Source organism: Triturus cristatus, chromosome 9 (genome assembly GCF_964204655.1).
Source record: "Triturus cristatus chromosome 9, aTriCri1.1, whole genome shotgun sequence".
Lineage (NCBI taxonomy): Eukaryota > Metazoa > Chordata > Amphibia > Caudata > Salamandridae > Triturus > Triturus cristatus.
Genome location: NC_140592.1, coordinates 564,928,767 through 564,949,933, shown reverse-complemented (window position 1 = coordinate 564,949,933; position 21,167 = coordinate 564,928,767). Strand labels below are relative to the sequence as shown.

Here is a 21,167-nt window from a genome sequence, read left to right as displayed (position 1 = left end):
GGCCTAAAGACACCCAGTTCTTCACCCCTGCCATGCTCCGAGAGTGGACATCTAGGGAGGTCACCGAGGCAGAAATGCTTTTTGCGGAGGGACATCTCCGACCATTCCAGCAACTCCCCCCCCCCCGGGACAATTTTTGCGGCACCGCCAGCTCCTTAGCCATTTTCGACCATACTGTGATCTCACGTTAGGAGAGCCCCCCACGCATCCGGTCCTTCACATGATACTGCGAATGGGACGGGGTCGTCACCTCACGACCTGGCTATACAAATCCATCCGGGAGTTGACACCCTCATCATTGACGCCCCTACGGGCCCTATGGGAGGAAGAGGTGGGGCGGGCGTTTCACGATAATGAGTGGGACAGGGCACTCGAATTCCCCAAAAAAGTGTCTCGGAATGCCCGCTTCAAAAATATACAATATTATATTCTTCATAGGGCCTACTTGACCCCAACGCGCCTCCAGCATTTTTACCCCGACACAATATTCCTCTGCCCCCGCTGCCAGGCGCCAGACGCCGATTTCCTCCAAATGTTTTGGTCGTGCCCGGGGATCCGGGCATACAGGTCGACTATCCACGAGACCCTTCGGGACCTTACGGGGTTGCCCCACCTAGATATCTGGGAGTACTGCGCACTGGGAATAATGGGCCGGAAGAAGCGGCATAAAGTGCCCATACGATTCGTCTCATTAGCACACCTCCTGGCTAAACGATGCATAGCTATGCATTGGCGTTCCCCTGCGGGTCCCCCGCTGGCGGCATGGAGGGGAGCGGTGCTCAAATGGTCTACGGCTGAGGAGGATACCCTGCGAGAGGAGGAGGCGAAGGGTACACGCAAAACCCCGATATCCCTGGAGTGGGCGCTGTTGATGCATCAGTTTAAACAAACCCAACCCCTAGCTGATCAGGACGCAGCCGCGACCTCTCCCTACTGCCACGCGGCTATGCGCGACACATACCCACTCGGCAGACGCCCCCCCTAACACTTTACACTCACCCCGGAGTGACTAGGTTCCTATCCCCGCTGCCCCGAGGCCTGTGCCTATGCCATGGGTCCGCCTGCTTCGTCGCGCTGCGGCCAGGAGTTTCCAATGCGATGCCTCACCGGTTACCTTACGGACCACATGTGCTGTAGTCTAGTTGACCCTTCTCTAATAGTCCATGACTGCCCCTAGTTCCCTCCCCCCCTCCCTGGTTTGGTCTGTTATACGGCAAACACCTGTCGCATTGCATATAACTGCAGCAAAGATGTTTATAAATGTCAAGATTGATTTCATCAGACTGGCAACATGTGCTTAATGATACTGCGATCCAATACTGATATGTAACAACAGTACTAACAAATGCCAATAAAAACAAGTTTCAATAATACCTCGAGAACATTTGACATACTACATTTTATAAATTGCAATACAACACATGTTATTTATGTAATAGGATGTCCCTGTGGTATCATCTATGTGGGGAGCACGGTTCGCCAATTAAAAGTTAGGATACAAGAACATCGCAGGGCGATACTAAATGGCGACAATAGATACCCCTTGAGCGTACACTACAAAGAAATACATCCAAATGACAGCACTTTTTGGTTTCATGGTATTGACCATGTTCCAATCGGCTAAAGAGGTGGCAATAGGGAGCTCCTGGTTAGACGCAAGGAGGCTAAATGGATAAGTCGTCTGAGGGCCACAGAGATGGGCCACAATACAGATAAAGAGCTTCATTACTTCCTGGGATGAGCTCTGGGATTTGTATAAAACCTGAGACCTGTTTCCTTTCAAATCAAATAGCTGTGTCCTTTCAAATATGCTCTGTTTCAAATAATATTTCTGAGTCTTGGAGTGTTAAGATTACTAACATTCTGTTCGATTATACTCTGTTTCAAATCTCACTTTTCAGCACTTGGGAGAAAATCAACAAACTGTTCACAAGTATCCAGGACGGGGCCCCTCTGGTGTCCCTTAGTGATATTTACCAGAAAGTTGACTAACATGTGTATGATAATATGGTAAAGATGTATATTCATATTTTTTGCGATAGTATCTTTCACGTATTTCTTGAAGAATGATTTTATTTATATCTATTTTTATCTCTCTTCCATGCTGTACATATATTCCCCCTCTTTCTTCTTCTTTTTCTTTTTTCTTTTTTCCTTTCTCTTCTTTTCTTTTCCTTTTTAATTCCTGATCCTGGTCATGGGGTTTATCTTATGCCTCTGAGGCTGCCGTGATGTGACGCAGTATACTGTTTAAGATTGCCATGTAGATAGAATTATAGGTCTATTTTGGGCTCTTTACTCAGTATTGTTTCTAACTATTCAAACAACACGAACGTCACTCTAGCACATATTATAGGATAAGCTATGCATTACTGTCATACTTTGACATGGCGTTTGTGCTGGATCACTTCTAATACAGTCTCCCGTATTATGCGTGCCGATTTAAGGACATTTGGGGCTTGTGATTGCTATCATTGCTTGTTTTTCTAGGTTTGATTTGGGCTATTATAACAAGCATCTCATATGTCGTTTTATTTGTCACATGTTATAACTTCGGCAGCTTTTCTGATAAAATACTAATTTATAGTTAAAATATTTGTGTGTAGTTTTCTAATTTGTCTCTTTTAGATGATCGATATTCAGATCATTATGTTAATCCCACTTATAGTTCGTATTGCGCCGAAAGATCGGTTAATTATTGCCCATTCAAAGATGGCGACCGCTCTTTAAAACATCTTTGTACGGAGGCCGTTTTTGATGTTGGTTTTGCTAGATGACGCGTCACCACGCAGGCTACGTCATTAACGTTGCACCCAATTTGGTGTTATAACCTGCCGCGTCCTGCAGGAAAGGTTTGATGGCCAGTTATCATGCTGCTCTCCATGCGACTACAAGTGAGTACACACTGTTGAATTGTTTTTAAAGTTTGCTTTAATTTGCAACCGCGCTCGATACGTAGCGCCCTGGTCTTTTTCTCAAGTTGCGGCGCAATGTGATGTATCTCTTATGGGCAATAGAGTTGTATGTCAGGTATTATACTGCCTTTCATGTGATTATTAGTAAGTGCAGTTGGACATACTATACAATAGCTTGCCTTATCTTTGTGGTGAAACACGGTTTTATTTGGCGACTATTTTATTATATAGTATGATTATATTCACTGCGATATTGAGAAAGTGGTTACATAACCTAGTTGCGATTTATATGCAGCGCTTGGGTTTATGCTTTGACTTATGGCGTAATGCGCTTTACACTGGGTACCTCTAATTAGGTTATCAACTAAGATTATACTCTTGCTGCCATATGCTACAAGATATATGAGCATTACACACACAAAAACTTTTTTGTAAGTTAACAGATATGTTTAAGATTACTATCTGATTACTATAGTCCAGGGATGATTATTGATACATTTAGCAAGATTGCCATAAATTGTCCCAAGGGAAATCTATAATAGGGATTGGCACTTATTAGTCAGACAATATACTATATGTTTATAGTAGTCATTTTTATGATTACCAGTGTTGCTTCCTAAAAAAACGGTGCTACCTTGACCTAAGGACATTGGATATTAGTGATAAGTTGCCCTATGAATTTTTGCGCATTACTGCTGCATATACTAGGGATTCATGTTGGTGTTTCTCATGTCTTTGTGTTTATGTATTTGCCTGTCTAAACAATTGAGAGTGTTGATGGGCCTTTGTCAAATTGCCTTTTTCATTTCATTTTATTTGTCCTTTGCTTTTAGATTGAGAGTGCAATTATTATGAAGCCTCTTATAATCTAGAACTTACCTATGACGATACTCACTATGCCGCTATATACCTTTGATGAATACGTAAGTCACCTTTGTAAACATACCTAGTTTATTATTATTATTTTTTAGAAAATACGCTATAATTGTGCTTTACACTAAAGATTAGATAGATTATGCATCTACTTGCCCTTTCTTATTTTGACTTTCAGATTGGGATACATATGTGATGAACTTTGCGTGGTTTATGGACGCTTTGGCTATTATTAAGTTGCTGTGGCGAAATTAGCCGTATCTCGTTTGATCTTTAGGTGAGACGGTATACATATATTTTTAATGCCATGGAATATGTTCTGGTTCAGAGTCTATTTATATTTTTTTGTATAGTTATGTTGGTCCTATACACTTTCAGTTTTTACTATCACAATTACTTCTTTTCCTTTTTTCTCCTTTCTTCTTTCTTGTATGTTCTACTAAACTAGTTCTTTCCTTCAATTAACTAAAAGATGTATGTAGTTTTAGATTCAGATACAGTACGCTTTGATTTCTATATCTGTATTATATGCCCAGCAAAACACGTTACATGTAATGTGTGTGTTTTGTGTTGTTTGTATACATATAATGTTGTATAAATGTGTATGTTTGTTATTGATCAAATTGTATTTATATATTTGTACTTTGTTATGTATTTTTGTTGGTTGTCGCATTATATTTGTGCTTTTTTATGTTTTTACGTTACTTCTGCAGCCCTGAAGAAGTCCCCTGGCAAAAGGGACGAAACGCGTTGTCTGTTTGCCGATTAAATTTGGAATAAACTTGAAATATCAACGGATAAGATTTGTGGATCTGAATGACTCTTGTATTGAGTGCACCTTCCTTATGTTTGTGAACTTTTTGGATCATTATAGCATCTTCCAACGACGGATGCTGGAAGTGGATGCACCGTTTTTGATATAACCATACTTGGGAATTTAAGTGCTTAACCTTTGTCTGTCGTTGGTGGCTCTTCTATTTTGTGTAAATCATTGTTTTATTCCATCACCCTTGGGGCCTTGTCTCCTGACAGGTTATACAAGAGTGAACCTGCTCAGCCAGTTCATCTGACTTTAGTAGCACAGTTGCCTCCAGTCTCTTACTCGTTTGAAATTCGGCGTGTCCTGTGGGCTATACCCAGGGCTTTCAGTAGGCCGGGTCCTGGCGGTGCTCAGCACCGGCAGTTCTAAAAAGGAGATGCTGAGACGGGTCCCTATCGGACTTTCAATTTTTTCCCCTCAGCCTCATTGTGAGAAGTTGGCCTGATGTATGATGTCACTAGTTATAGTGTACACCCTATATCAGTCCAAATACCCTTATGGTGATTGGTTGTAAAGTCAACCTTATAGACCAGCTATCCTAGTGGTAGCATGGACAAGAGCAGTCTTAGGCTAAACTCTGAATGGCATGTGAAGCCAGCTGTGATACCATATATAATCCCTTGAATACCAAATGAAAGGACACCACAACAGATATATATATATAAAATAAAGTGTATTTATTCTAAGCAAACCCTCAGCACTCTTTATGAGATTAGAGGTAAGTACAACACAGTCTTATTAATGCATACAGTAAGTCACACAGGTAAGTAATACAGTTAGGCCCTAGGGGCCACGCAAACCATATACTAAATAAGTGGTATAAGAACCACTGTCACGGAAATAGAATAGGCCTAGGCCTAGGGAATCGCTGGGGCTACACTACACTAGCGTTAGTTAGGAAGTGGGAGGCCCACGGGATTCGTGTGCAGAGTGGAAACACTCACGCGTAAAAGTCAATAGCAATATTACAGTTTAGAAATAGATAGATTTAGGACACTTCCGGAGTAGCTAGGAAGTTGAGACTTGAAAACTAGACACTAGGATAGTCACTATCCTGATGAGCACCGGAGTACCCAAGTTACCTAGCCCACAGGCTGCGGGTGCATAGGGGTGAAGATGCGTCGTTTTCGTCGTCGACTCCTATGGATGCCTGAAGAAAGATGCTGACAGGCAGTCAGGGGAGAGTGTCCGGTGGATCCCAAGGCTGGGATCAAGAAGAGAAGAAACCTGCAAGCAGAGGGGACAGAGTCAAGGTCACTAGCCAGTGACCACGTGGAACCAGGAAGGAACCAGGCGATGTCGTGAAGAGTTGCAGGTGAAGGTGAAGCTTGTCGCTGCAGCCAGGAGGACCAGGAAGCGTCGAAGACGACCAGGACCAGGAGGCGAGCTGTCCCACGAAGGCTCTTGCTGTCGGCGGCGTCGAAGTTGGACTAGGACTCACCAAGCCTTGGCAAGCGGAACCCACGAAGAACAAAGGACTTGCTTCTGGTGCAGACCAGGGAGGTCTGGGGTGCTTCTTCTTTGCAGAGAAGCGGGAGCCAGTCTGGAGGAGCCAAACCAGCGCAGAAGATTTCAGGGTGCGTCGTCACAGAGGCCACTAGCCAGCGGGCAAGCAACCGGACAGACGCGGCAAGCAGGAAAATGCTGAAGGGCCCCACGCAGGACTCGTGGAGTGTGGGGGGGCTGATCTTCGGTGCAGATGGTGCTTGGGGTTGGGGCTTCTCAATCCCCGGTGCACAACTTCGAGGGTACCTCAGAAGCTGCGCTGTAAGTTACTAGCCACTTTTCCCAGGTAGCCGGTCCCACGTCGCTCGTCGCCTCCACGGATCTCAGCTCTGCTGCAGATGTGGATGAGGGTCGGAGAAGTCTGGAAGTCAAGGCTCTGGTCGGGCTCTGCAGTCGGTTCCTCGTAGAACGGTCGCAAAGCAAAGGGTAGTCTCTTGATGGTGCCTGTTTGCACAGGGTAGCCACTCCTTGGCTACAAGGGAGATTCTTCAGTCTTCTTCTTTCGTCGAATGTCGAAGGTCCAGAGTTTCTGTTCAGTTTTGCAGGTTCAGGATAATCTAAAGTCTTGAGGCCCAACTCCCACTCTTATACTAATCTGGGGGGCTGGGATACCTGCTAGGTCACGCCTTATGGGTGGGACCTGGGAGGGGGTGATTACACCCACTTCCCTTTGTCCAGTTTCGCGCCAGAGCTGGGGCTGGAGTGCCCCAGCGCCGGTTTGAACTGGACTATGCAAGGAACACCTTGTGTGCCCCAGGCATGTCTCATTCCTTTCAGCCCACCCTGCCCCAATACACTAAAGGCTGTCTGGGGAGGTGCTAGCACCTCCCCAAGCAGGAAACCTATTGTCCAGGCCTCCCTGGCTGGGATCACTCCCAGCTGCAGGAGGTCAGACTTGTGTCGTGGCAGCAGCATCCATTTTGTGATGCTGAGGCTTTGGTCAGAGGCTAACAGTTGAAGTATGATTTTAACATGTCTTTCCCTCTAGAAGGGGGGAATAATATTCTCATGTCCAGAAATGGCATGGGGGTATTATTCCCTAGTGTTAGACACCTTACACGACATGTTTTGATAAAGCCAAACCATAGTTACCATAACCGTTTAAGATTATAAGGCACTTTAAGAGTATATGGTAGGCTATATCATAGAACAGCTAGAAGGAGTTCTTGGCTCGCCTCAAGGTTTTTAGAAGCCTTCTTCATATACTCTGCCATCCTGGAGCGGAGACCAAGTACATAATCCACTATGTCTAGTTTGGGTTGTCTGAGAGGTCTCTCCCATCCTTCCTTCACCAAACACAGGGGTCCTCTTACAGGATGCCCAAACAAAAGCTCAAAAGGGCTGTAGCCAACCCCCTTTTGTGGGACCTCTCTGTAAGCAAACAGAAGGCAGGGTAAAAGGATGTCCCATCTTCGCCTAAGCGTGTCTGGTAATCCTTTTATCATTCCCTTTAGGGTCTTGTTGAATCTCTCAACAAGCCCATTGCACTGTGGGTGATAGGGTGTGGTGAACTTATAGTTAACACCACACTCCTTCCACATTGCAGTCAAGTATCCTGACATAAAGTTGGCACCTCTGTCAGAAATGACCTCCTTTGGAAAGCCCACTCTGGAGAATACTCCAAGCAGGGCCCTTGCCACAACAGGAGCTGTTGTGGTCCTCAGGGGAATTGCTTCTGGGTACCTGGTGGCATGGTCCACTATCACCAGTATGAATCTGTGCCCAGATGCTGTTTGTGGGTCCATTGGTCCTACAATATCTATGTCCACTCTTTCAAAGGGGACCCCCACCACAGGTAATGGTATGAGGGGGGCCTTTGTGGTGCCACCTGATTTGCCACTGGCTTGGCAGGTGACACAGGAGCGACAAAACTCCTTAGTATCTTCTGACATATGGGGCCAGTGAAAGTGAGGGACAAGCCTGTCCCAAGTCTTGTTCTGGCCTAAATGTCCTGCAAGGGGAATATCATGGGCCAAGGTTAGAAGGAAGCCCCTGAACTTCAGTGGTATGACCAACCTCCTGGATGCACCAGGCTTGGGGTCTCTAGCCTCTGAGTACAGTAGCCCTTCATCCCAATACACTCTATGGGTACCTTGAGCATTCCCTGCAGCCTCAGCAGCAGCCAGCTGTCTGAGGGGTTCAAGAGAGGGGCAGTCTAATTGAGCCTGCCTCAGATCTGCCCTTGAAGGTCCCCCTGTCCCAAGAAACTCAACCTGATCAGGTTCAAGTTCTTCTAGGACAGTTCCTTCAGGGCTCTCAGAATCATCCTCCTGGGAGGGCTGATCCACCACCTGAGGCAGGGGGGAAGGCACAGCCTTAACCCTACTGCTCTTTCTCTTGGGTTGTGACTGGTCCATAGTTTCAGGATCCAGCACTTGTTCAGTGTTGCACTTTTTGGCCTGTGACCTGGTCACAGCAAGGACATGTGCATCTATCCCCAGCATTTCTGCATGGGTCCTATACTCCACTTCAGACCAAACTGAAGTTTCAAGATCATTGCCCAGTAAACACTCTACAGGAAGGTCTGAACTAACAACAACTTTCTTGAGGCCAGTTACTCCTCCCCAGGAGAAGTTAACAATAGCCACACTATGGGAGGTAGTGGCATTGCTAGCGTTGGTCACTAGGTAATTCTCACCTAGTATGATCTGTCCAGGGTCCACAAAAGCAGGTGTCACCATTGTGACACTAGCTCCAGTGTCCCTGTAGGCCTGAGCCATTCTTTGGTTGATAAAAGGTGTCTGTCTGTACTTGCCCAGGTTACTGGGGCCTACAGTAGAGGACAAAGCTAAGTCCCCATCACAGATCAGAACAGCCTGAGTAGGTACTCTGACTAGGCCAGAGTCCTCCTCAGTTCCCAGGGTTAACCCTACTACACCCTTTTGCTGGGAACCACCACCTACAGCTGAACTAGGGGGTACAGTTGCCTTAGGGGCAATGGTGGCTGGGGGCTTATCCTTTTTGGTGCACTCACTAAACCAATGTGAGTTGGACTTACAATAGTTGCACCATGGTTTCTTTTGGCCATCTTTCTTCTTATCCTTTTTGGAACCACCCTCCCCCTGAGCCTTTTGGGGGCCTGGTGAAGACTTCTGGTCTTTTTGTTTCTGCTCATTACCCTTCTGGTCTGCCTTTTTCTGATCACCGCCCTGGTTCTGGTTTTTCTGCTTAACCCTAGTCCTGACCCATCTATCTGCCTTCTTTCCCAATTCTTGGGGAGAAGTCAGATCAGAATCAATCAGGTGTTGATGCAATAGCTGGTTTTGACAGTTGTTAAGTATTTGCTCTCTCATGATCAAATTATACAATCCTGTATGGTCCTTAACCTTACTTCCCATTAGCCAGCCTTCCAGAGCCTTAGTGGCACAATCTACAAAGTCAGTCCAGTCCTGAGTCTGTGTCTTCTGGGTATCCCTGAACAACAACCTGTATTGTTCAGTGGTTAGGCCAAACCCATCAATCAGAGCACTCTTCAGGACAGTGTAATTATCTGCATCCTCATCACTAACTGTGAGGAGCTTGTCTCTTCCTTTCTCAGAGAAGGAGAGCCACAAGATAGCTGCCCACTGACTTTGGGGTACCTGCTGTACTTTGCAAGCTCTCTCCAAAGCAGTTATCCATTTGTGGATGTCATCCCCACACTTGTAGGGAGGGACAATCTTGCTCAGGTTTCTATTATCATAGTGCCTGTCTCTATCTCTAGGAATGTTGCTGCCACCAGTGGGTTCTAACCCACTTAACTTTTGTTCTCTAGCCAGAGCAAGCTTCTCTTTGGCAAGGGCAAGTTCTTCCCTCTGAATCCTCAGATTAGCCTCCCTCATTCTGGCTGCATGCTCCTTTCTCTCAGGTGAAGTCATTCCTCTGTGAGAGGAAGCATTAGAGATGCTAGAGACATGGGAGTGGATGGATTCCCTTGAAGGGGATCTGTCCCTCCTGCTTCTCTGTGAATGCCTACTTGTGGGTCTGTATGGGGGGACCCCATGCAAACTCCCATGTAAACTTAAGTTAGCCTGGCTAAGTCTCCTTACTTGGCTCTGGCTGTCTACCTCCCCATCTGAAGCCCCATCTGACTCCTCTGTGGTGGGTAGACCCTCCTCTGTGCCTAGGGCACCTGCCTGAGATGCCCTCTGAGCATCATACTCCTCTAGGAGTTGTCTTAACTGAAGGAGGGTAGGGTTTGCACCCTGTTTTATTCCTCTGGAGGTACACAACTGTCTCATCTCCTGGAATGTTAAGGTATCATATCTAGAGGGGATCTTTTGCAGACCTGATCCTCCTGAGAGAGCATCTACTTGATCTACTCTCAGAGACATGATCTAGTGAGGGTGTGGTGTGTGCACCTACCTACACTAGTTGTATCTACTAAACCTTTCTAGTAGTTGTAGTCAGGGTGTGTTATTCCCTTCAACCTACAACTACAAAGTCCAGTAGGACTTAAGTATAATAATCTATGTTATATGTACCTAGACAATATCTGTGTGATCTTTCAATTTAGTATCTCAAGATTACAATGGTATTACAACAGCAAGCTCAGATCCCAACCGCTGCTCACCAATGTGAGAAGTTGGCCTGATGTATGATGTCACTAGTTATAGTGTACACCCTATATCAGTCCAAATACCCTTATGGTGATTGGTTGTAAAGTCAACCTTATAGACCAGCTATCCTAGTGGTAGCATGGACAAGAGCAGTCTTAGGCTAAACTCTGAATGGCATGTGAAGCCAGCTGTGATACCATATATAATCCCTTGAATACCAAATGAAAGGACACCACAACAGATATATATATAAAATAAAGTGTATTTATTTTAAGCAAACCCTCAGCACTCTTTATGAGATTAGAGGTAAGTACAACACAGTCTTATTAATGCATACAGTAAGTCACACAGGTAAGTAATACAGTTAGGCCCTAGGGGCCACGCAAACCATATACTAAATAAGTGGTATAAGAACCACTGTCAGGGAAATAGAATAGGCCTAGGCCTAGGGAATCGCTGGGGCTACACTACACTAGCGTTAGTTAGGAAGTGGGAGGCCCACGGGATTCGTGTGCAGAGTGGAAACACTCACGCGTAATGCGTAAAAGTCAATAGCAATATTACAGTTTAGAAATAGATAGATTTAGGACACTTCCGGAGTAGCTAGGTTTCTCATGTCTTTGTGTTTATGTATTTGCCTGTCTAAACAATTGAGAGTGTTGATGGGCCTTTGTCAAATTGCCTTTTTCATTTCATTTTATTTGTCCTTTGCTTTTAGATTGAGAGTGCAATTATTATGAAGCCTCTTATAATCTAGAACTTACCTATGACGATACTCACTATGCCGCTATATACCTTTGATGAATACGTAAGTCACCTTTGTAAACATACCTAGTTTATTATTATTATTTTTTTTTAGAAAATACGCTATAATTGTGCTTTACACTAAAGATTAGATAGATTATGCATCTACTTGCCCTTTCTTATTTTGACTTTCAGATTGGGATACATATGTGATGAACTTTGCGTGGTTTATGGACGCTTTGGCTATTATTAAGTTGCTGTGGCGAAATTAGCCGTATCTCGTTTGATCTTTAGGTGAGACGGTATACATATATTTTTAATGCCATGGAATATGTTCTGGTTCAGAGTCTATTTATATTTTTTTGTATAGTTATGTTGGTCCTATACACTTTCAGTTTTTACTATCACAATTACTTCTTTTCCTTTTTTCTCCTTTCTTCTTTCTTGTATGTTCTACTAAACTAGTTCTTTCCTTCAATTAACTAAAAGATGTATGTAGTTTTAGATTCAGATACAGTACGCTTTGATTTCTATATCTGTATTATATGCCCAGCAAAACACGTTACATGTAATGTGTGTGTTTTGTGTTGTTTGTATACATATAATGTTGTATAAATGTGTATGTTTGTTATTGATCAAATTGTATTTATATATTTGTACTTTGTTATGTATTTTTGTTGGTTGTCGCATTATATTTGTGCTTTTTTATGTTTTTACGTTACTTCTGCAGCCCTGAAGAAGTCCCCTGGCAAAAGGGACGAAACGCGTTGTCTGTTTGCCGATTAAATTTGGAATAAACTTGAAATATCAACGGATAAGATTTGTGGATCTGAATGACTCTTGTATTGAGTGCACCTTCCTTATGTTTGTGAACTTTTTGGATCATTATAGCATCTTCCAACGACGGATGCTGGAAGTGGATGCACCGTTTTTGATATAACCATACTTGGGAATTTAAGTGCTTAACCTTTGTCTGTCGTTGGTGGCTCTTCTATTTTGTGTAAATCATTGTTTTATTCCATCACCCTTGGGGCCTTGTCTCCTGACAGGTTATACAAGAGTGAACCTGCTCAGCCAGTTCATCTGACTTTAGTAGCACAGTTGCCTCCAGTCTCTTACTCGTTTGAAATTCGGCGTGTCCTGTGGGCTATACCCAGGGCTTTCAGTAGGCCGGGTCCTGGCGGTGCTCAGCACCGGCAGTTCTAAAAAGGAGATGCTGAGACGGGTCCCTATCGGACTTTCAATTTTTTCCCCTCAGCCTCATTGTGAGAAGTTGGCCTGATGTATGATGTCACTAGTTATAGTGTACACCCTATATCAGTCCAAATACCCTTATGGTGATTGGTTGTAAAGTCAACCTTATAGACCAGCTATCCTAGTGGTAGCATGGACAAGAGCAGTCTTAGGCTAAACTCTGAATGGCATGTGAAGCCAGCTGTGATACCATATATAATCCCTTGAATACCAAATGAAAGGACACCACAACAGATATATATATAAAATAAAGTGTATTTATTCTAAGCAAACCCTCAGCACTCTTTATGAGATTAGAGGTAAGTACAACACAGTCTTATTAATGCATACAGTAAGTCACACAGGTAAGTAATACAGTTAGGCCCTAGGGGCCACGCAAACCATATACTAAATAAGTGGTATAAGAACCACTGTCACGGAAATAGAATAGGCCTAGGCCTAGGGAATCGCTGGGGCTACACTACACTAGCGTTAGTTAGGAAGTGGGAGGCCCACGGGATTCGTGTGCAGAGTGGAAACACTCACGCGTAATGCGTAAAAGTCAATAGCAATATTACAGTTTAGAAATAGATAGATTTAGGACACTTCCGGAGTAGCTAGGAAGTTGAGACTTGAAAACTAGACACTAGGATAGTCACTATCCTGATGAGCACCGGAGTACCCAAGTTACCTAGCCCACAGGCTGCGGGTGCATAGGGGTGAAGATGCGTCGTTTTCGTCGTCGACTCCTATGGATGCCTGAAGAAAGATGCTGACAGGCAGTCAGGGGAGAGTGTCCGGTGGATCCCAAGGCTGGGATCAAGAAGAGAAGAAACCTGCAAGCAGAGGGGACAGAGTCAAGGTCACTAGCCAGTGACCACGTGGAACCAGGAAGGAACCAGGCGATATCGTGAAGAGTTGCAGGTGAAGCTTGTCGCTGCAGCCAGGAGGACCAGGAAGCGTCGAGGACGACCAGGACCAGGAGGCGAGCTGTCCCACGAAGGCTCTTGCTGTCGGCGGCGTCGAAGTTGGACTAGGACTCACCAAGCCTTGGCAAGCGGAACCCACGAAGAACAAAGGACTTGCTTCTGGTGCAGACCAGGGAGGTCTGGGGTGCTTCTTCTTTGCAGAGAAGCGGGAGCCAGTCTGGAGGAGCCAAACCAGCGCAGAAGATTTCAGGGTGCGTCGTCACAGAGGCCACTAGCCAGCGGGCAAGCAACCGGACAGACGCGGCAAGCAGGAAAATGCTGAAGGGCCCCACGCAGGACTCGTGGAGTGTGGGGGGGCTGATCTTCGGTGCAGATGGTGCTTGGGGTTGGGGCTTCTCAATCCCCGGTGCACAACTTCGAGGGTACCTCAGAAGCTGCGCTGTAAGTTACTAGCCACTTTTCCCAGGTAGCCGGTCCCACGTCGCTCGTCGCCTCCACGGATCTCAGCTCTGCTGCAGATGTGGATGAGGGTCGGAGAAGTCTGGAAGTCAAGGCTCTGGTCGGGCTCTGCAGTCGGTTCCTCGTAGAACGGTCGCAAAGCAAAGGGTAGTCTCTTGATGGTGCCTGTTTGCACAGGGTAGCCACTCCTTGGCTACAAGGGAGATTCTTCAGTCTTCTTCTTTCGTCGAATGTCGAAGGTCCAGAGTTTCTGTTCAGTTTTGCAGGTTCAGGATAATCTAAAGTCTTGAGGCCCAACTCCCACTCTTATACTAATCTGGGGGGCTGGGATACCTGCTAGGTCACGCCTTATGGGTGGGACCTGGGAGGGGGTGGTTACACCCACTTCCCTTTGTCCAGTTTCGCGCCAGAGCTGGGGCTGGAGTGCCCCAGCGCCGGTTTGAACTGGACTATGCAAGGAACACCTTGTGTGCCCCAGGCATGTCTCATTCCTTTCAGCCCACCCTGCCCCAATACACTAAAGGCTGTCTGGGGAGGTGCTAGCACCTCCCCAAGCAGGAAACCTATTGTCCTGGCCTCCCTGGCTGGGATCACTCCCAGCTGCAGGAGGTCAGACTTGTGTCGTGGCAGCAGCATCCATTTTGTGATGCTGAGGCTTTGGTCAGAGGCTAACAGTTGAAGTATGATTTTAACATGTCTTTCCCTCTAGAATGGGGGAATAATATTCTCATGTCCAGAAATGGCATGGGGGTATTATTCCCTAGTGTTAGACACCTTACACGACATGTTTTGATAAAGCCAAACCATAGTTACCATAACCGTCTAAGATTATAAGGCACTTTAAGAGTATATGGTAGGCTATATCATAGAACAGCTAGAAGGACAAGGTTCCGAAAGCTGCAGACAGGCTCAGCTCATGCTAGAGCACCATCTCACATGTTACCAAGCACTCTGCCTCCAGGATTGTCAAGGCCTGCCATAGGAGTGACTGATAGGTACACATGTGTCTATATGTAAGTTAGGTATAGGAATACTACACCTAAGCAAGGGGTGATTACACGACCTTGCCCCAGCTGAGTGATCAGCCAGTTGTGTCAAAATGGAAGGCCAGGCCAGGGGTGGCATAATACATGCTGCAGCCCCTGGTAGGCCTAGGGTACACCTATGCCCTGGGTACCTAGGGTACACTGTACAGGGGCCAATAAGGTGATCCTATCCAAATGGGTTATGCACCTAAAGTACATAGTATTAATTTAGAGAGAGAACAGCAGGGCTGTGGGTCTGATTAGCAGGCCCACAGCCACATCTAAGTCGAAAACCAGTAAAGCAAAAGCAAAAAGTGGGGGTGAACATAGAAAGCAGACCCTACTCTCCTACACTCATGCTGATTTTTTTTTTTAACTCTACAGCAGCACCACCCTTCACTAACTTTGATGTAACTTCAGAGTCTCGTTAACGTTATTCAAAGTCTCCTCATTACAGAACTGAAGGATTCTCCTAATATTTACAACGATGCAACTAACAACCAGTGGAAAAGCCAATAGTCCTGGCTTATTGTAGGTGCAATGATACTTGTTGTATTACATATCTGGAAGCAAAGACAGAAGCCGCAAAGTACCAGTCGGGCGGCACACTGTGCTAAGCATAGATTTTTAGCTTATGTTTTTTTATACCCTCAAATACATTGCCCACGCCCCTTTAAGAGACCCCCAAGTTTTTTCATCTCAGTTAAAGCCCTGGCTATACCCGATCTTTACCCATTGGTAGTCGAAATTACGTATTATCACAGCTGGCGCAAATGATCGGGCGGGGTTCATTGAGCAGCCAGTGTAGTAAATCTAAGATACAAAAGTGTGAACATTTTGTTAATTGAAACGGTCACGTTTTCTAATACAGAGTATGTAATTATCAGCAAAAGGTTGTGGGGAGATATAGGCTTCATTCTGCTGGGCATACCTACGGAACTCAATATCAATGCCACAATGCTATCTGTCCGGCAAAGGATCATGTCCGGCTATGCAAGCCGAGAGCGTTTGCAAGTCTTATGCGCATCCAAACCATCCAGGAGTGAAAGTGATTTGACACCTCTAGCAGAATGATACAAAATACTGAAATATTGCAGTCATGGGAACACCCACTCAAATCTCCTGTGAGCTCAGTTACAACAGCCAACTATCGTCATAAAGCTTATCTGTGGGACTAATTATCGCACCGATTGGCATTTTTAGGTCTCGCCTAGCTATTGCGCAGCTATTGCTATGCGAGACTATAGTAAGGGGCTCCCAAAAGTGCTCCCAAAAGAGGGTTGCATGGCGAGCACGTGCACAATCACGTGCATCGTGCCGCCATGCAATCCATTTGTTATCGTACTTCAAAGGGTCCGCTCCCCCGCCTGGAATGCGCTCCCCCGCCCCCGCCAAGCGCGCGCGCCATGCTCCGCCTGGCTTGTCTTGTTGATTCCAGCCGTCGTTACCGCCAATTTGTATAAACACACGTTTTCAGCATATAATTATTCACATTACATCAGGGTTTTCCAACTCCATTCATTCACAATCACAAGATAGAGTTTCAAAAGTAATACTTAAGTAAATTGTAGCATTTTTAGGGAAAACAAGCAGCTGCAAGGAAATCTTGCCGGTTGGTGAAATAAAGTGCACCAGTGCACCGACCTAGGAGGCTGCACTACGGGCAGGCCAGTCACCGTCTGCTGGAGACATCACCGGCACAACTAAGCTTCAACCTTCATTTATTGAGACATCTGGTTATATCGACACCAGGACACAACCTGCATGTCACATGGTTGAGCTCTGGTCAGCCCACTCATTCCATCACCCTGCCAGTTTTCATAGTGCTACGAATCCACTACCAACGCAGCTATCAGCAGAAGTGCATGTGTTGTGCTTGTGCGGCCACATATGTGTAGGAGACTTTGAGCTTATTTGTGGGGTTCGGACCTAACCACAGAACATATGTTCTTTATGGATTTTGTGCCTAGTAGTTTAATGCATACTGTGCCACCAGAATCACACCCGTCCCCCGCTTGGTGAACACGAGCCTCCATAGCTACGCCAGCTCGGGCCGCTCCGGGTGCAGAGAAAGGCTGATTCGTAGACCAATGTCCCCTTCAGCATAAGTGCCGTTCCCTGCGCCCACCACCGTGAGATCGCCGAAACTGTGCAAATTCGTGTATAACTCCCCCGGGCGAATACCATACAGCCACATCACACCTCCGAGACTCCACTGGGCAATTGCCTCAAACCACGAACAGGAGGGCCAGATTCTCAAACAACTAAGCCAAACGAGTGGACAATTCCCGCCCTGTGAAAGCCGGGCGTGGCGTGCTTACAGCACAATGGCCCAGCAATAAACAGTCGGATGAGCGACCCCCTTGCTCTACATTGGTCTATGCTAGCCAAAAACATCCAGCAACTATTCACCAAGTAATTGGGCACCAGCATGCGCCAGTTACAGCACGAAAATGCTCCAACCAAGACCCCCGACGCAATCCATCAATCTCTCCGCCTTACAAAACAAGCATTTGCAATGCAATAGGTCTCGCATTTGTGAAATTTTAAGCTATTGGCATTGTAAATGACAATGCCTTTTATTTATCTGTTTTTAAAATCAACACATAGATAAAAGCTTTGTCATTTACAATGCCAGTAGCTGAAAGTTTTGCTAATGCGAGACCGACTGCATTGCAAATGGTTGTTTTTTTATTCTTGCCTTTTTTGCCTTGTTTTTTCTCTTTGGCTTTTTTGTAACTCTTGCCTGTTTTTTGGTTTTTCGGTTTTCCTCCTCTTTAGCCTTCTGCCTCGTCTCCTTTTTTATGCCACTGCTGCCCCACAGCCCCTCCCACTCCTGCATTCACCAGCTTCCGACTCCCAACTTTCCTGCCCTCGCCCCAACCCCTACTTAATGGCGGCCGCTGCACGGCCACGCCAAAGGCAAGCCAGTCTGAGCCCTTCCATGACCCGACCATCGCAAGGGACCCTGGTCCTCCGACCCGCCTGCGCTACAGCTCCTCGGCTCTCAACACACTCAACCCTGGCAAAGACAACCACTGCAAGCTTTCTTCACCTATCAACACCAACGACCCTTCACCTGCCGCCACTGTCACCACTCCTTCTCCCTCGCCAAGACCCAGGACCTACCCCAACCCTCCAGCAACAACAATCCAAGACCATCTATGACATGGGTACTCACAAACTTTCTGTTGGGGGCCAAAATTACAGTGTACTGTGTGGCCGAGGGCCGCACCGGTAGAGGTGGGGTCAATGGGGAGCGGGGTCAGTGGGGGGTGGGACTAGAGAAAAAAAAATCAAACCTGTTTAGAAAATTAGACAATGCCACAATGCTGTATTCAAAAGCAGATGTAACTACAAAGAGCACATTCTGATAATACATTTTTATTAGCATACAATAGCAATCTTAAGAGGCATTGCATAGCTTCATACACACTTTGACCCCAATTCCATTACAGGGTTACTTTTGGCCCACCCTTAACCCCGAAATAGCCTGCAATGTCTTGCAAACGCAATGGTGGAAAGGCAACGACCAAAAACTGAAGAAAGTCAAGAGGACTCCCAAGGGTTTACTTTTTATTCCTGGAGCAAACTCCATGACTGCTGAGGCCAGTCTCTCTCTCTCTCTGTCTCTCCTAGTCAGTCAGTCTCTGTCTCTCCCAGTCAGTCAGTCTCTCTCTCTCAGTCAGTCAGTAAGTCTTTCTCTCAGTCAGTCAGTCAGTCTCTCTCTCCGTCAGTCAGTCTCTCTGTCAGTCAGTCGGTCTCTGTCAGTCAGTCGGTCGGTCTCTGTCAGTCAGTCAGTCAGTCAGTCATTCAGTCATTCAGTCTCTCTTAGTCAGTCTCTCTCAGTCTCAGTCAGTCTCTCAGTCAGTCAGTCAGTCAGTCTCTCTCTCTCTCTCTCTCTCTCAGTCAGTCAGTCTCTCAGTCAGTCTCTCAGTCAGTCAGTCTCTCAGTCAGTCAGTCTCTCAGTCAGTCAGTCTCTCTCTCTCTCGCTCTCTCTGCCAGTCAGTCTCTCTCTCAGCCAGTCAGTCTCTCTCTGTCAGTTAGTCCGTCAGTCTGAGTCAGTCAGACTCTCTCTTTGTCAGTCAGTCTCTCTCAGTCAGTCAGTCAGCCTCTCAGTCAGTCAATCTCTCTCTCTGAGTCAGTCTCTCTCTCTCTCACTCTCTCACTCTCTCTGTCTGTCAGTCAGTCTCTCTTTGTCAGTCAGTCAGTCAGTCAGTCTCTCAGACAGTCTCTCTCTCTTAGTCAGTCAGTCTCTCTAGTCAGTCAGTCTCTCTCAGTCAGTCAGTCTCTCTCAGTCAGTCAGTCTCTCTTAGTCAGTCAGCTAGTCTGTCTGTCAGTTACTCTCTCTCCGTCTCTCAGTCTCTCTCAGTCAGCCTCTCTCAATCAGTCTCTCTCTCTCGGTCAGTCTCTCTCACTCCTACTCAGTCAGTCAGTCTCTCTCTCGGTCAGTCAGTCTCTCTCAGTCAGTCAGTCTCTCTCAGTCAGTCAGTCTCTCTCAGTCAGTCAGTCTCTCTCAGTCAGTCAGTCTCTCTCAGTCAGTCAGTCTCTCTCAGTCAGTCAGTCTCTCTCAGTCAGTCAGTCTCTCTCAGTCAGTCAGTCTCTCTCAGTCAGTCAGTCTCTCTCAGTCAGGCAGTCACTCTCAGTCAGTCAGTCACTCTCAGTCAGTCAGTCACTCTCAGTCAGGCAGTCACTCTCAGTCAGTCAGTCACTCTCAGTCAGTCAGTCACTCTCAGTCAGTCAGTCAGTCACTCTCTGTCAGTCAGTCGGTCACTGTCAGTCAGTCGGTCACGGTCAGTCAGTCGGTCTCTCTATCAGTCAGTCTCTCTCTCTTAGTCAGTCACGCTCTCAGTCAGTCAGTCTCTCTTAGTCAGTCAGCCTATCTGTCAGTCTCTCTGTCAGTCAGTCACTCTCTCTGTCAGTCAGTCAGTCAGTCTCTCTCTCTCAGTCAGTCAGTCTCTCTTTCTCAGTCAGTCAGTCTCTCTCTCTCTCTCTCTCTCTCTCTCTCTCTCAGTCAGTCAGTCTCTCTCCACTCTCTCTCACCAATCTCTCTACTCTCTCTTCTTTCTCTCTCTCTCTCTCCACTCTTCCTTCTCTCCTGTCTCTCTCCACTCTTCCTTCTCTCCTCTCTCGCCACTCTCTCTCTCCACCCTCTCTCTCTCTCCACCCTCTCTCTCTCTCTCCACCCTCTCTCTCTCTCCACCCTCTCTCTCTCCACCCTCTCTCTCTCTCTCCACCCTCTCTCTCTCTCTCCCCACTCTCTCTCTCTCTCTCCCCACTCTCTTCTGTCACTGGTAAAATTGGGTTTCTGGGGGGCCATGGGTACATTACCTGCAAGGTCCGCAGGCCGACAAAAAAGGCCTGCCAGCCGCACTATGAATACCACGGGAAGCAGCAACAGTCCTGGAGAGAGGCATGCTTGGTTGTGAACCATAAAAGTACAGGGATATTTATGATTCCCCTTCAGTATCTATGTACGTTGTGGGCATATGCATGTGAAAACGATGCTGTCAAAATCTTAAGCTGTCTCAATTAAAAAAATAAATTTTTTAAAAGATACTGTGCACGTACGATTAGCATATCACACAAATTGAAACGTTGTGTACTAATTGAAAATAATTATATAGGGCTGTGTGATCTTACCAAGTGTTCAGTAACATTAATTTCTAGGTTGAGGCCCTCCCGTGACAGAGCAGTAACACAAAGCAGCCTCACGTGAAGTTGCACGAGATTCCTGATTTAGCAACACGGATACGTACGAGCTATGTCCCCCACGGCATGCTCGTGCTGCCTTCTTCTCGTGATGAATTGAATTGTGACCACCTAAAATGTGTTGTGCTTGGAGTTTTGTACGCCTCATGATTCAAATCATAAAAATGTACAATTTTGAATGCGCATGTACACGCGCTTGCTCTGTGGGGTGAGCTATTTCAATGACGTGTTTGTGGCATGCTAATTTACGCAGCCGGGGTCACGTTTGAGGAATCATTTTTGGCATTCCTGCACTTGTAAGTGTGCACCCACGCCAGCCCAGATCCAGGCACGAAACGCCCATTGGGCTGAAAGGGCTTCAGCAGCACCCCCGCGTGTGTGGCAGCCCGGGCTGAGACAGCTTCCCGGGCACA

The 21,167-nt window shown here is 46.3% G+C and overlaps 1 protein-coding gene and 2 long non-coding RNA genes across 3 annotated transcripts in view; 2 read left to right on the top strand and 1 right to left on the bottom strand.

The window, feature by feature from the left end:
* ERCC2 (ERCC excision repair 2, TFIIH core complex helicase subunit) overlaps positions 1–21,167 on the bottom strand; it is a 1,160,844-nt gene that overhangs the window by 1,077,510 nt on the left and 62,167 nt on the right. The gene's annotated exons all lie outside the window — the stretch shown is intronic.
* LOC146798295 (uncharacterized) lies at positions 3,751–4,553 on the top strand. The gene is made up of 3 exons (XR_014969144.1): positions 3,751–3,838; positions 3,967–4,065; positions 4,502–4,553. It is a non-coding gene; the product is annotated as an uncharacterized LOC146798295 (long non-coding RNA).
* On the top strand, positions 11,373–12,178 carry LOC146798294 (uncharacterized). Its single transcript, XR_014969143.1, has 3 exons — positions 11,373–11,460; positions 11,592–11,690; positions 12,127–12,178. It is a non-coding gene; the product is annotated as an uncharacterized LOC146798294 (long non-coding RNA).